The sequence below is a fragment of the Cataglyphis hispanica genome, chromosome 21, assembly GCF_021464435.1.
Source record: "Cataglyphis hispanica isolate Lineage 1 chromosome 21, ULB_Chis1_1.0, whole genome shotgun sequence".
Classification (NCBI taxonomy): domain Eukaryota; kingdom Metazoa; phylum Arthropoda; class Insecta; order Hymenoptera; family Formicidae; genus Cataglyphis; species Cataglyphis hispanica.
Genome location: NC_065974.1, coordinates 1,753,449 through 1,769,653, shown reverse-complemented (window position 1 = coordinate 1,769,653; position 16,205 = coordinate 1,753,449). Strand labels below are relative to the sequence as shown.

Below are 16,205 nucleotides of genomic sequence, written 5' to 3'. Positions count from 1 at the left end.
ACGGGATTTAGAAAGAGACTGGCATGCAAGACTGGTCCCAAACAATCCGTAACCTTGAATAAGTACTTGCAAATTTTAAACGTAGAAATTTCCCGTTTTGTCCCAAGATTCGTTTTGACAATGAATGCCTCGACAGGCCGCAGAAACGGTCGGTTGGTATGGCATGGCCCGGGCCCCTTCCTTCCTACCTTGCATCTTCGTGGCCCGTTGCAACTTCGTTACCTTAAATCACGAAATTTCGAGAAACGACGTGCAAGAAATAGATGGCGAAGGAGAGAGAACTTTGGCTGGAACGTGTCCCGACGGTCCACGAAGGTTGCTTTTCTGCTTGGCCTGATAAGATAGGGTCCTCGAGAACAAGGAATATCCGGTGTCTACTTTTGTGGCCGCACCTGACAGTTTTGTACCTACTCGTACGACAGATATTTCACAAAAGAGAGAGGGAGAGAAAGAGAAAGAGATACGGAGGGCCAAATTCTTGGTCTGACCTGAGGTAGTCATTGGGTTAAACTGGCCAAAATCGGCTATAATTCGTCGTATCTCGTTTGCGGAAGCTATTTGACGGTGCACTCAGAGACTTTTCATTAGGGGCACGAAATCGTAGATAAAGGGATTCTGCAAGCGAAAGAAATTCTGTGGTTGTATCGTTATAAATTTTCGTTACTCCACAATTCTCGTCTCGTTCTTTGAGATTGATTTTCGATAATAATATTAATTATACCCTTTTAAATGTTTGAAAAATTTGTGGCTTATCACGAATTATAGCAAAGTTTAAGCAATATAGCGAACATCGTTAAAACTGCCACCGACAATGGATCAATTACAAGATTTCGCGAGGATGTCGTAATTGGGCTAATTCATACTTTCATACGAGTGACATTGATTAGCTGTCAGAAGTAGAGCTGTCGAGAAGAAAATTAAATGATATATATTTGAGTCGATTTGACATCAATTCATTTACAATCCGTATTCAATTCTGTCCGAATGCGCGCTACGATAATTTTCCAATAATCCCTTGTCACTTTTCATCGAATTATATGCTTTATCAGTCATCGCGCGTTGGATAATATATCCTTGTATAATATTCCTTTGAAGCTTAAGAATAAATATATAGCTGCTCTCTTTTTATCTTCAACTCTTGTCTTATCATAATATATTGATATATCATTTAGATACCGTTGACATTGTCACCCTGTCCCTAAATTCGTCGAATGAGTTTTTACTTAAAGCCTTCTTTCGGTAAGCAAATCATTTTTATCTTCAACTACGTTCGATACATATCCATCCGCCTCGAGAAGGCGGTCTCGACATTTATAATCGGAGAGTCCCGATTATAAATATTGTCGTTAATGTCGCGGTAGCTAAGTGATATATACATTCGTGCTTTGTAACACAACAAAATGAGCATTGTCCCGCGAGGAAGTAATCTCCGTCGTTGAAGGCGAAGTCGAGATGAGGCGAATGGCATCGCGGTCTCGAGGCATAACTTTTCGACAAGTCGGCGGGCGCGATTGCTCGTTGTAATTTAATTTAAGTTACGAGCGCCGATAGCGCCGGAGCCACAAATCAATTAGAGTGCCCCGTTCTTTTGGGGCGAAAGGAGGAGGGAGGGAAGGGAGGGGGAGGGTGATAGCGGCGACGCGGAGCGCGCTGTGTAAACATCTTTAGTGCCAGATAAGTGTGCGAGCGCGCGCGCGCATCCGCGCTCTGCCTCTTCCCCCGTCCGCTTATCGTCCCACTATTTTGTACTCTAGATTATTTCGCTCATTGGAGTATTACTTTTTGTCCGGTGCCGTCGAGGCGACACGAGCCGGTCGCGTCAAATACTGGATTTCTGCACATCTCGTGTGATTTTTTTTAGCCACGATAATGATAAAAATATTAGTACATAGTTATCGATGCGCCTATCATATAACTTATTTCTTTTTAATTTTAATGCACTTTAATGTTATAATTTTTTTTTTTTATATTTTTGTTACTTTTTAATAAATATTTTTATCATTTAATTATTTATCATTTAATAATTTTAATATTTTAAAAAATGAAAAAAGATATTTAACCGATTATAATATTTAACGATTAATTTAAATGATGCTCTCGCTGTCAGAAAAATCATGCAGTTATAAATAATCGTTCTCTCTTTAAACTCTTTCAAGTCGAATTGAAAAAAGGACTACGATGTATTATAATTAAGTCGATAGAAGAGACATTTGTGTCGTCCTCGACGCGACATTAGAGGTCAACACGGATGTGCTTCCCGTCGAGCTCGCTCGACGGGAGTGTCGCAGCGGAGGGATGCTACCAAAAGGAAATTCGACATTCCAGCACAGCTGGAGGCTCGTCCTTACTCGTACTTGCTCGCGTATCCGCAGGTAGCTCCTATCGCTCCATGGGAGCGGAGAGACTCCTAGACAATGACGGACGCACCGTCGCCGTGTCTTCGTCGACGATTCCATCGGTCCACTATCCTGACGGATAGTTTTCGCCGACGGTTCGTTCCCAACCGGTTTCAGGACGCGCGGTTTGTCATTAACTTTCCGCGCGCGCTCGACTTCTTCGCGGTCTGCGGTGGCAAGTTTGCCGGAAGCCATCATAATTACGCTAATGCAGCGAGTTAGAGTTACACGGACCCAGCGCACGTAATTCGATACTATCTCCCTATGTTTATAATCTATAACATATAAGTGCTAAAATAGAACATTCAAAGATTGTACCCGAAGATATAAGAAAAAAGTATCGCTTATAGATATATTTATTATAATTATTGATGTACTCTTTTTTTTCTCCTTCTAATAACGTAAAATAAGTTGAAATTACTAACGAGATTATCTATCGGATACGTAATTCAGTTTCTCTTCAACGTTATATTCTACAATCTTCGTTATGGAGCAATTTATAACCGAGATTTACCGTATAATAAATCGATTTTACATCGATAAACAACTATCCTCACATCGTTGTATATCATAGGAAAGGACGCGATATTTTGCATACTACGCGATATCCGCTCGATGCAGAAGAGACCGTCGTCGTATTGTGACCGGGACCCCTCCGAGGCGTCTCTCCGCGTCCAATGAAATAGTATTCGTAATCCGGCGTAAGTTAGCGCGGCCCCGATGCCCCACGGTGAGGAAGACGAGGCCCAATGTGGTGCCCGTGGTGAGGTTACCCCCGCAAGCGCGTGTACTCGTGAAGGGCCCATTCGTAAGTGCGCGCTCGCAAACGGCGTGCTTAACAATATAAAAGCAACGTGACAAAAAGTGAATGAAAGAGAGAGTGATGAAATATGATTATCGGAAACAACGTTGAATATATCTTATTCCAACGTATTTATTCTCTAGCCAAAAATTATTCTCGTTTGAGAGAAATCCTAAAAATTTGATTTATTTACATTTACATTTTTTCAATTTCTTAGATTTATTATTAGAAAATAATAATAATATATTTTGCGATGTACACGTATACGTATGCTTTCGCGGCCGTTAAGGGAGTCGAGAATATTAAAGGATCTTGTGTGGAGCAGCGCGTTAAAAAAGAGAGAGGAGCGAACGACTATGCTCAATAAGGGGGAGCCATTCGTAAAAACGCGTATCCGCGCGTTGGAAACGAAGGTGTCCCGTAGAGGGACCCCCATTCTCCTAAGGGAGAAGAAGGCATACGCGGCGATGCATCACTGCGTTGCACCCCACGCGGCGCATCCCGGTATATTAGTCACCGGAGAACGCGCACCAACCGCCGCGGCCAAATTGAGTCTTTGCCATAAAGTAAGCCGTAAAAAGGGCGGCCGTCATGGGGAAATGCTCGCGCGCGGGAGAGAGATAAAAGGAGGAAGAGAAATCGCGAAAAGGCCACGAAGCGAGGGGGAAGAAGGGGACAGCGCGCGCGGACATTCAAATTTATGGTAATGCTCGGACACGGGGTTATCGATCTTTCTCTTTCTCTCTCTCTCTCTCTCTCTCTCTCTCTCTTTCTCTGTCACGCTCGTTATTATTGATATCATTTCTGTTATTCTCGTACTAGTCGTTCGGATACAAAATAGGAATCGCGGATCAAGCGAAATTTTACGAAGCGCGCGGGATTTTCGTGAATATTAATTTCACCCAAGTATTTGTAGCGCTACGAATCATTAATCCATCGTAAAGTATTCTCGTTGGGCGTTTATATAAATTATTACGTGTGACATTTCTCTCGGATACTCCATATTGTTACGACGAAAACAAGTCACGATACAAATTGCCCAAGTGTGTCGACGGGGTGCGAGGGGGGTGGTAGCGGGGAAGGAGGAGAAAGAGCGACGTCAAAATTGTCGCTAACTAAATGATGCATCTCTCCTCGAAATACATCGGTTTCAATATTTATATCCGCGCGCTTCTCCAATCGAAACAATTTGGCGACGTAACGCGGTAGATTTGCTCGCGGTACATCCTCCCACGAGGTGAATTACGTACGTTACGTAGCCGCGCGAGATCCCATATTTCTTGTCAAATGATATAGCACCGTTGTTATATGGCCGAGTCATGTAAACTTGGCTCGCCTGCATCTGCCCCCATCGGCGTGGTAATACAACTCAAGTGGAATACACCGATGCCATAGAGGGAGAAGCAGGAGGAGAGGAAGAAGAGTGATGTAGAGAGGCAGAGAAAGAGAGGGGGAGAGAGAGAGAGAGAGACCGAGAGCGAAATAAAAGAAAAAAAACCGACGCGCGCGTTATGACTTTATGGCGTTATATCCTGCCACGAAATTGGAGGTCCTAATCCTTTGTCTTATCGTTGCGGCCGCCGCGAGCAAAGTTTTTGTTGCCCAATTTATGGTTGTTAGGATTTAACATACGGCAATATAGCTATACACGAGGTGCGATCGTAATATCGTGAGCCACGAAAGGAGGCACGCAACGTGACGTAATTATCTACGTGTTAAGAAACCGTGATACCTTTGTACATCTACTCAAGTATAAGTTTTTGAATTATATATATATATATATATATATATATATATATATATATATGCACGAACAATTCCCCATATTCTTTTTTTCTTAAAAACAGATGCGTCAAGTATTTTTTTGTATCCGTGAGAATATATAAATCCACGATGGGGAACGAGACGAGGGAGCCTCACGCTACCTCGGAATTTCATTTCGCTCTCATTGCTTGAATTTTAATCCTCGATGGCCGTGCGTGCCGCGAGTGCGTGTCTGTTGCCAACAGACCGGAAGGACGCGGGTCAGGTGAGTGCGTCGTCTCCCCCGGCGAGACGGGTTTGGGTGGTCCCGTTTTAAGGTTCGGGGATTTTTATTAATACAGGAGAAACAAACGCTTTTTATATTCCCGAGAGCTTTAATGTTAATCGATAATCTCTTTCATACGCTAGTATTTTGAAATGAAGAAACGCAACCGCAACGTACGATTTATGACAGCTGTCAAACAAACACAGATTTTAGAGCAAGGTAAATATATATGTACATATATACATATATATATAGTATATAACTTATTCCAATATTTATCATCCGTACCATATTCCCCAAAACTTTAACCGGCTGCAAACTACCGCGTAAAGTTATCCTCTCTGCGGAGGAAGAGGGATAGAACAGCGTGGAGCGCGATCCATTGTCCCTCCCGCTCCTCCTCCCCGCGCCGCGAGAGCCATGTATTTTCATTGAAACTCCACCCACTGCAAAAGTACCATTGTTCGAATATTCAAAACGGAGACGTCCATTGTGGTACGTTAGAATAGGCACAATGTGGTACCTGTGTTGCGGCTTGCGCGCGTGCTGCGACTTACAACTCGTCCGTGACTTTTTTAAAATCCGCGCGATGCCGAAAATAAAAGCCGGGAGGGATTCGCAAACAGGTGCGCGCGTTGTTGCAACCTTTTCGACACAACGGCCCGATCGAATATCGTATCGTTCGTTCGTTCGTATCGTGCGCGGTGATACTACCTGTCGATCTCTGTTGAGCGAGGACGATTTATCGAATCGAGGATATGGTGAAACTCGGGTATTTGTGAAGGACGATGGACGTGCTACGACGTTAAAATGATTTCTTTATTCTTAAATTCTCATCGCGAATAACCGAAGGAAGGTAACGCCACGATCTAACGTGTTTCATAATGGAGCTAGACTGAGAAGGATAATATGATGCGTGCACACGTGAAACGTAATAATCTTCCTTTTAATATAATACGTGAATTTATAATGCGATAAACATAATAATATTTATAATAAAATAATAATAATATTAATAATAGCGATAAAATAATGTAGAGACATTTTTAATAATAATAGCAATAATAATAATAGATATATATATAGATATATATATTCTGTTTATATTCACATTCAGAGCTATGTACAGTTTAATTACTTTACAATCGAAGTACGAACAAGCGAATAAAACTTGGTATAGTTCTAGTATATATCTGTATCTCATTTTTATACCTGTACTATTCACAACAAATAGATTCTCTCACGAGGGTGCGACAATGTACACAAAACGTGCGTTTTATATATTTATATATGTATATTTATATGTAATATTTATATTTTATTTACCCTTCGCCTTCGTTAATTAACATCCGCGCAAAGCGGTACACTTGATCCTCGTTTTCTTCGACTTTCTCCTTCTCTCTCTCTCTCTCTCTCTCTCTCTCTCTCTCTCTCTCTTTTTCACACACACACACACACACACTTTCTCTCTCTCTCTTTCACTTCGCTACTGATTATATTTACAAAAAAAAAACATTATTGTATCTATATAATTACTATGATATACGTGTATCAGCGAATGCACGAGCACCGACCGTCCTCGTCAAACTATACCGATATCGCGAACGCCTTGTGTATGTGTGTTATCATTTCCTCTTCTTCTTGTGTTATTACCCCTCCATTGAACTCTCCCGTTTTATCACAGATATAAATAAATGTATTCTTTACAAAACAATGTACAATGTTTCATTCGATACATCCTCGATCGTCAACCATGATTCTCGCGCTCACTCTTGTTTACATTTACGCCAAAGTACAAAATAATAAATTGTGAAACTTTTTTCTTTTTTCTTTTCCCCTTCTTTTTTTTTGCTTCTCTGCAAAACGCGACAATAAAACTCGCGTTGGCGATTCTTCAAAAAGGCGGACGATAATATACATATAATATAAAAAAATATCAACAATTTCGAGCACCGTGCACGCCGCATTTCGACTTCTCTTACGCTACGCATTCGCGATGACTCGTATATATTTTGTACAATAACTTTTCAAAACTATTAACCTTCCCTGTCCCTCTTAAAAAGTAAAACGTTCACGTTAATTAACACGACTAATTAAGCAACAAAAACTTAAAATTGTTCCTAAATAAAGAAAAAAATTAATAACTGCAAGAGAGAGATACAATAAAATATAGCATTAAACAACAATCGTAAAATATCTAAGTGGAAGGAATAGCATTGTGTACGATTCTCACTGTCTCTCCTTTCGACACGTTTGACTCCTGAGATGCGCGAGTGCACGGCTGTCGCGCGAAAAGGGACGAATTTGATCCTTAATGATTATTATCCCATCTCTCTCATCGCGTGTCTCTTGTCTGCTGATAATATTACTATACACGTTTAAGCGTCACGTGTCACGTCATACAGATTCCACTCGTACACGATTCACCCATATATTTATACTTATAATATAGCGATGTATACTCTCTACAGCGGAGGCTCTCTCTCACTCTTTTTCTTTCTCTGCAAGATTCTTAAGACGCGTCACGCCAATAAAATTTCATGATGTAGTAGGTACAGCCTTAAGATCTACGGCCTAGAGATACTTGCGCGTGTCACCGTGTGTGTAATGCGTAGGTGTATTATTTATCATGCCATCTCTATATGCGGGTATTCGGGTATACGTTAATATTTTATTCGGATAATTGAAGGAGTTAGTGGTAAGTTTAACGATAGAGTAGCTTTGTAATGCAATGTCTGTCTCTCTTTTATTTTTTTCGCCTTAAGCCTACAACAGGTAGATCAAGTTCCTTTTTTTCTCTCTCGATGATATCGCGCAACTCCTGATTCCCTCGAAATCTCTCCTCTCTCTCTCTCTCTCTCTCTCTCTCTCTCTCTCTCTCTCTCTCTCTGCCGAATTACGAGCGATTTCGTGCGACAACCGTTAAGAAAGAATTCCGTTATTTCGTAACGGAAGAAGTAGTGCTATTTTGCACATTGCCCATGTGATTAGCGGTTGCGGAAGAAGCGCATCGTTTGTTTGCCGAGATACAGCAGAATCTCAAACGATCCGTTTTTCCATCGGAGATATATATATATACACGCGCATACGATTTTCAGTGTGTCACCGATATTCTCGCGATTGTCGCTCTTCGTCTTTATTTACAGAATCGACGATTCTATGGGCAATCCGAGAATTCGTCTTCACGAGAAAACACTGAATGATCGATAATAAAATGTTGACAAAAAAAAAAAAATTGTCTGGTAGGAGCGCGTGTGTATGTGTACACGCACAAATGTACATGTGAAAATGATGCAGCAATGAATGTCGAGGATGATCGCGAAAAGGTTGTTCATCGGCCAGCCGATCTGGATAATGTGAAAGGAAGCGTTCTTCTATAGGAGAGCGAGAATCTCGCCCGTATATCGTTACTTTCTTAAAATGGATCAGTGAAAATGTCACCGATTCAAGCAGTGACAAGATTTTTACGCTCGGGAGGTAATTGAAAACCTTAAAACAAGAAAGAAAGTTGATACGAACATAAATCTGGATATGCGTTGTTTTCGAGTTATTGCCATTTTTATATTGAAATTTCAAATTGCTTTGCTTTCAAACTTTTATATCAAAGTAAAAAAAAAGAGATGATTTTACATTTATTTATTTATTTATTATTTTGTTTGTATTTTTTTTATTATGGTCTTTTTTTTATCCTAGATAGTGCTAAAGCAGCCTGCAATTTTAATTCTGTTATAAAACACAACGATCATCTGTTCGTTCAATTTTGACAAAAAAGTTTGAAAGCAAAGCAATTTGAAATTTCAATAAAAATGGCAATAACTTGAAAACAACGCATTTCCGTATATATAGTCATATCACCTTTTTTACTTTCTTACTTTCAGAGCGATTAAACTCCACTTTCGAAACACTCTGTATATATCTGTTTTACGTTTCAAGCATTGTTTGAATTCTCAACAACTATGCTAACATATATTGCTCACAATTAAATTGATCGAAACGTAAATTTATTAACGCCAATGTATTTATCAATTTTAATAAAGATATAAATAACATTTTAAGCGCTCACTGATCTTCAATGAAAATGCACTGACGCTTTGCTCCATCCAGCTTGTTTCACTAATTATGACCGTAAGATTTCACTGAAAAATTAGCCACTAAGTGATTCTTTTTTTGTGAAATTTTACTTTTTGCAGCTTATCAGTGTTAATACACCGATTCCATTTAAGAAAGTACGCTCCTCCCGCATTCCTTGCCTTTGCCATCAACCAGATCGATTGGCGGTACCGATCGAAAGCATGGCGGCGCTCTCTTGCTAGCAGCGAAGAGGGAAGAGAGCGCGTCGGACGTAAATCCGAGCGCGTCCCTATACTTTCTTCTTACCCGGGCCGTGGTGTCGCTTCGCCGTACGTAGCCGTGCGTAAGCAGGCACTTTGACGTAATTCTCCTAATTCCTAAATCTCCTCTAAGCCGCTTCCTCCCGCCTCGCACACTGCCGCGCTTCTCTACCCTCCCCCCTACACCCCCATCCATCCCCTTGGTCCTCCTCTGCTCCCTCATACGTCTTTTCCTAGTCGCGCGTTCTAGAGGTCGAGGAACGAGATTTATGTATCTCGAAGAGAGTCGAGCACCTTCCTTCCTTCCTTCCTTCCTGTGCCTGCCTCTACTCGCTTTGCACTTCTTTCTCTCGCTCTTTCCGCGAGGTCGAGATAACGCTAATAAATCTCGAGACCACTCAGGAGCGCGTATTTACAGTCCGGCCGCAGAACTTCCTCGCAGGACATCCTTCCTCAACGGCGCCGCTTTATTCTGCAACAGAGAAATGGAAATGGTCTTAGAGATCGGCGCCGCCATGCTCCTTTCCTCCTCTTCCGCAAAGTTTATGGGAAAAGGGATTTGCTGCTGGTACACTTGGCCGCCGTAAGGATATGTCTTACGTCCTTTCAGAGTAAATGTTACTTTTGATTCGAGCAGTCATGTTTTACATGCCTCAACAATATTGAATGTATATACCAGGTATCTTTTCGCCACACGTTCGTTTAACAAGTCACGAAGACTGACAGTTATGGGTTATCGAGCATAATTTCTGTCTGTTTGGAAAAACCAGGCAGAGGGGAAAAAGAGACGGGGAAATTTAGGGGGGGAGGGAGGGGGTAAGAGTCCCAGATGCTGACGTACGAATCGATAAGATCGCTATAATCGTGACTCGCAATTATAAGCTCGTTCAACGAGCGGATAACCGGTTTAAATGGCTGCGATATTTACAAAAATGTCGCGATTATTCGTAAACTCGTGACCAAACTATTACTGTACACGTATATCTTTATAAGGGATCGTTGTCTCATCTAATGCTGCTATCGATATCCCAGTACCCAAATATATCGAATATTTTTCGATTATTACCCGATTATTTCGAATATTACAAAATGTTTCTTAATTCACGCCCACTAATTATAGAGCGTTATGTTTAATGGAAAATATATTACATACATTAATACAACGGGTATTAGTCGCAACTTTCAGCTCCCAAATAAATTGCTTGCGATTTTAATTGCGATTCGGCTATTCAAAGGGTAATCCAAGATAACTTCTTTTATATACCGATAGCATTAATTCGACTGGACTCAGATCGTCGGGAACCTGCTCATTACATATTGCACGGCTATTTTCGCGATTCCGGATAATTGATATCGTGACAACGATTCTGTCAGTGTTAATAAACGATATGTCGCGCGTGTGCGCATGTCGCGATATAAAATGCCGTCGTTATGCAAAATAGGCTACTCACCCGACCATTACCGTACACATATCGTAACGCGTGCATTTATGTGCCCGTAACTATTCGCGGCAATTGTCAACTATTTCCGCATGACGCATTTCGATTGACACGCTTATTACACAACGAGAATTTTAATAAAAAATACATACGTCGCAAATCCTGGCGCTCGATGGGAGATAATAGATATTTTAATGTCGGAGAGTATATGAATCTCGTGGGAAAATTCACACAAGAATTTTATCAATTTGCGTTTGCACAGATTAATGATTTTCATTTTTCAAAAATTTGGTAAAGTTAGCCGACGATCCTAGATAAAATTCCTAGATAAATGGACATTAACTGGACTCTGTTAATAATTGTTAATGATGAGTATCGATATTTATATCGATACTCAATTATTGTATATTTTTTCCGGTGGACGCAGAAATCTATTATATATGCCAAAATGACCGATATACATTATTTTTACCATACATCTGTCATTGTACCGTACTATATGAGTATTAGGCAAAAGTAATCTTTTGTCATATTGATCGTAATCGAAACTTCATCGAGACTAATTGCCTTCCTAAGTGCGTATGCGTGTTGACTCTGACAGTTCTTTCAACGGCAATGTTTTTACTTTCACTTTGCCTGCGTTTAGAGACGTTCACAATCGAGAGACAACGTCCTCCTTAGATGGTGCGTCCCACGAATGTAAATTACATAAGATAAGATTATTTAAATTATTATAAAAGAAGAAATATATGCGCGCGCGTGAATTATCTTTTACTCTCTTAGGAGCAAATTGTAGAGTTGATAGAGCAAGATTTCAGGACTTTCTGCAATTGAATCATTTCTGTGAGGAGATCAGATCGCATTTTCGAATGATATTAATCGGCGATACGTTTAAATTAATGGTGTCATTCATCAACAACATCTATAATAATCACGCGGACGTGCGTGAATTCCGGCGACGTGCGATCGAACGGGATTAAATTCCGAGATATTCGTTTCGCCTCTGTGAATATATTTGAAAACGCTATACTTCGAGTTGTCTATTCTGCCTGTCGTGTCGAACCCCCTTCCCGTTTTCCCCATTCCTTTTCATCCGCTATCGCTTGATCCTCGTTCGTTCGCCGGACCGCGAAATGACATCCGCGCGTCACTCGACCCGGATGACAAATGTCGCGCGATTATGCGGCAAGTCATTTCAAAAGTTTTGCAGTAACATCTGGATGTTACATGCATGGATGTTTCGTTTATCATTGCGACGAGCGATAAACATTTATGCGATTATCATTTATAAGCCGCGTTCTCGTTTCTACACTTCATCGAACGAAATTCAGAGCAATCTGGACGATAAAAAGTCGTCTCGCACGACGACGTTTTTATCGATATTATTAGTGCATCGGCTGCGATCTTGCTAGTTTAATAATAGAAAAGTGAAGAGAATATGATTAGTAATCGATTAGAATAAATATTCCTTTACCGAGGAAAAATTATTCTATTCTGATAAGCAATCAAATTGACATTGATGTTAAATATATTGCTTATGTTTTTTTGTAACAATTTAATTTTAAGTAAAGAAGAGACAGAGCGAAATTCAACTCGCACTTGTTTGGTTATCCTGATACAAATCATAATAGAAGTGCCTTTCCTCTTTATAAGCACAAAGCTGTCAGTTGAATTTTTTCGGCGTGCGATTGATGCTCTATAGAAACCTGTTTATCTGTTCTCCGTCATCTCTAATGGTCTGAAAGTTATGAAACAGCATTTCACAGTAAAATCATCAAGTATTCATCTATATATATCTACGCATACAAGATACTTCGCACACATATACAAATTGTCTCTGTAATTTATAAGCGAGGAAATCAATTGCAATTGTATCTCTTTAAATAATCTCTCTCTCTCTCTCTCTCTCTTTCTTTCAATATAAATATACAATATCATATATGTGTAATGTAGATTCACATTCGGAAGATGATGGATTCAACGGATTAAGATTTCAAGATAACGTGCCCTCGTTCGCGCGAATTCACACCGACAATAGTGATTTATTTTCAATCGCGAGAGACGAGAATCGCATCGATTACAGGAACTCTCGATAGGAGGGTCTAATGTTATGTCATAATTTAATAACTGTCATGGCGAAAAAGATCGACACAAAAATCTCGTGTAGATCGACTCCACCAGATTCTGGGTTAAAACGGAAGGACCTCGAAATTCGACGCGATAACGCGAATTTCATTGCCACGAATTTTCTCCGCCACCAAATATCGCGCGGAACAAGCGAAATGTTTTCGTAAATGGCAACGTGCCATCGTGTAATTATTACGCTGCTTTCGTGTGGATAATGCACGCGTAATAATGCAGAAGACAGATCGGCATAAAATTATAAACATCAAACAATCATTAATTCAAATGAAAGCACCTGGTTGCGGGAATTTTAATAATAACTCACGCTTATAGCCTCCCTCCCTCCTTCCCTCCCGCCGCCTCTCCTACCTTACATTTTTAATGCTAGGTTAACATCCCGCTCTCGTATATCGACGCGAATTATAATTTCCTTGCGACCATTTATGCGTACGTATGCGTATGTATACGTTTTTTAATGATTTAATTATAACGTGTCCGAGAGAAAGAAAGAGATAAGAGCCTGTTTATTTTATAACTTTATTAATAATACCGTTAAGCATACACGAGATGTATGCGGAGTATTTACACGGTAATGCGTAAGGGCGTAAGGATAACGAAGATCCTTTACGAGGGCGATCATCATACCGAAACGCGTTATTTTTTTTAATAAGCCGAGATAATATCTCTCGCTATATCTGTCCGGTCTTCAAATTAACTGTTAATTTATATTCAGAGAAGGGAGAAAGAAAGAGGGGGAAAAAGAAGGGCCCGTCGGGCCGCGCTCTGCGATTTTATTCCCAATCAATAACATTTGCATCCGCCCGGCTGAACTGCCGAGTCACGGAATCACGTGAATGATAGCGACTAGTCTCATCAGGATCGGAAAGACGGCGATGCGTGCCGTCTCCGATTAGCAACTCGAGCCGTCCTGGGCGCGCATCTGGGAACGTAAATAAACCATACCGTTTTCGGGAGAGATTTCGCACGCCAAGACAGCTGTACGCGCGATAAACACTCGAAATGAGAATGGAGGTCGAGGACAAAGAAGGACGCGACCGACGGAGAAGCGTGTGTCGACCTGAATTAAAACGACCGACCATGGAGACCGGGGAATTCCAAAAACGCGCGCGTTTCTCAAAGACTCACCGTCGACGCTTCCTTCGAGAGGGGGAGGAGAGGAACGGGAATGGGGAGAAAGGAAACCGCGGCGACGTGTTCGAAGATTTATTAAGGAGACACCCGAATCTCTTCCCGCCGCAGTCCGGAATCCCGAAACTGTTAAAAAGATCGCCTATCCTCTCTCGCCTTCGTGGCGGATGTGCACACGGTGGTCGCGAATTTTAATGCAGATGCCGTGAGGTCGTGTAAATATCGCTTAGCTGGAAGGCGACGATCGTTAGAAGGAGGACCCAGCCTCCTAGCCAGGTCTTTCTCCGCGTCCTAATAACGATTAAACATCCCCGCGCTAATTGGCAATTATAGAGCACGGGCGGGAGAGGATTTCGCTTCTTGTGCTCTCCTGCCTCTTCCACTCCAAGCGTATCCCGCGATTGGGAAGAGAAGGAAACAAGGAGCGAAGATCAGGTCTCTCCCTGATGGTAGGTACAAAAAGCGCTCTGCGTCTCGCGACTAACACTTTCGTGTATACCTGTCCCTCCTGTATACGCGAAGAAGAAAGAGGCAGAAAGATCGAGGATGGTCACCGGATGGAGAGAGGGTGTTGAGACCGGGAGAGGAAGGGGCTAGCATTATAAGCGCGTTCGAGCTGCGAACGCACCAATGCGTTTCATATAACCACACATGCGCACACGCACACGTGTGGGGAGGGGAGAGGCGAGGTGACGACAGCGAAAACTAGTTTATTTGGAACGCGGCTATAAATTAGGATCAGATCGCCACGAGATAAGAGAGTACCGGCTAACACCCGGTTTCCTCCGAAAAGACGACCCTCCTCCTCCTCACCCCTTTATCCTCCGCCCCCATTCCTTCTCGCCGGCCTTTCTACTCCGCGTCCACGTCGTGGCATCCCACAAAGACAACGACGACGGATGTTTTTCGCAGCTTCGATGCGTCGCCCGAGCTTCGCTCGCGATTCTCTCAAATCTCCGTCACCTTGTATCGCACAGGCGATACTTCAGACTAATCTTTCACAATTTCGCATATATTGTCCCGTCTTAGCATTTTTTTTTGTATATTTTATTTTTGTTTCAATTTATCGCAAAAATTATTTTTCAACTTTCATTGTATTAGAATCAAATAAATATAAAATATTTTTTCTCGACTCAACGTTGTCTATACTTATGCAGATAAAGATCGATATAAATTTTCCACGCAATTCGAGCTTGTCGAACAGATCCTCTTCGGTTACAGATGCCGGAGAGAAGAAAAGCGAAAGAGCGCCAAGTGCTCTCAAATTGACGCGGGAATAGAAACCGGAAAATATATTTTCGCAGGAAGAGCGATCCGTGGCTCCTTTACGATTTCGACGAATCAGATAACGTTCAAAGACTCGCGCTCCTTCCGCGAGGAGCGTTTTACGGATACCTCGGGAGAATTCGCCGAGAAGAATGAAGGAGAATGAGACCGAGGAGGGTAAGCCCTGGAGATGAATCCCGCGAATCGTTTGTAAGGAAACGAGCGAACAGCCGTTTCGACCCTCCCTTTATTCACCGGCCGCGAATGAGAAGACGAAAGCTCCGGCTTTCCCGGAGATGCTTTAACGATCGCCTCTTGACTATCGCAGACAATCGCTTCTTTATTTTTCCGCCCGACTTATCGACTCGCAAACAAATCCCACACTAAAAAATACGTTTGCTCTACGATCGTTCACTCGACATTCCCTTCGAATTGAAATTTGGTGGAACGATAGAGCGGCTTTTCATTCAAAGCTCCTTTTGAATAAAATAATAAGATTTTCCTACAATTTGTACGCGATAAATTTATACGTAAATATACGTTTTGCATTTGATGCGACATATGCAATTTACAATTAGATAAAATGTACACGGCGACTGCGCTCAGCGTTGGCACATCTTACCAAAAACATCGAGGTGTCCATCTTAAACTTAAAGAGACCTAAACACG

At 41.6% G+C, this 16,205-nt stretch overlaps 2 protein-coding genes across 6 annotated transcripts in view; one reads left to right on the top strand and one right to left on the bottom strand.

Annotated features, from left to right (window-relative positions):
- Positions 1-16,205, top strand: part of LOC126857469 (zinc finger CCCH domain-containing protein 13-like) — a 268,457-nt gene that overhangs the window by 237,968 nt on the left and 14,284 nt on the right. The gene's annotated exons all lie outside the window — the stretch shown is intronic.
- Positions 7,066-16,205, bottom strand: part of LOC126857429 (homeobox protein araucan) — a 71,332-nt gene continuing 62,192 nt past the window's right edge. For all 3 annotated transcript variants that reach the window (XM_050606852.1, XM_050606850.1, XM_050606851.1), the window contains one exon: positions 7,066-10,030. The gene's annotated coding sequence lies outside the window, so the exon portion shown is untranslated. The remainder of the gene's footprint in view (positions 10,031-16,205) is intronic.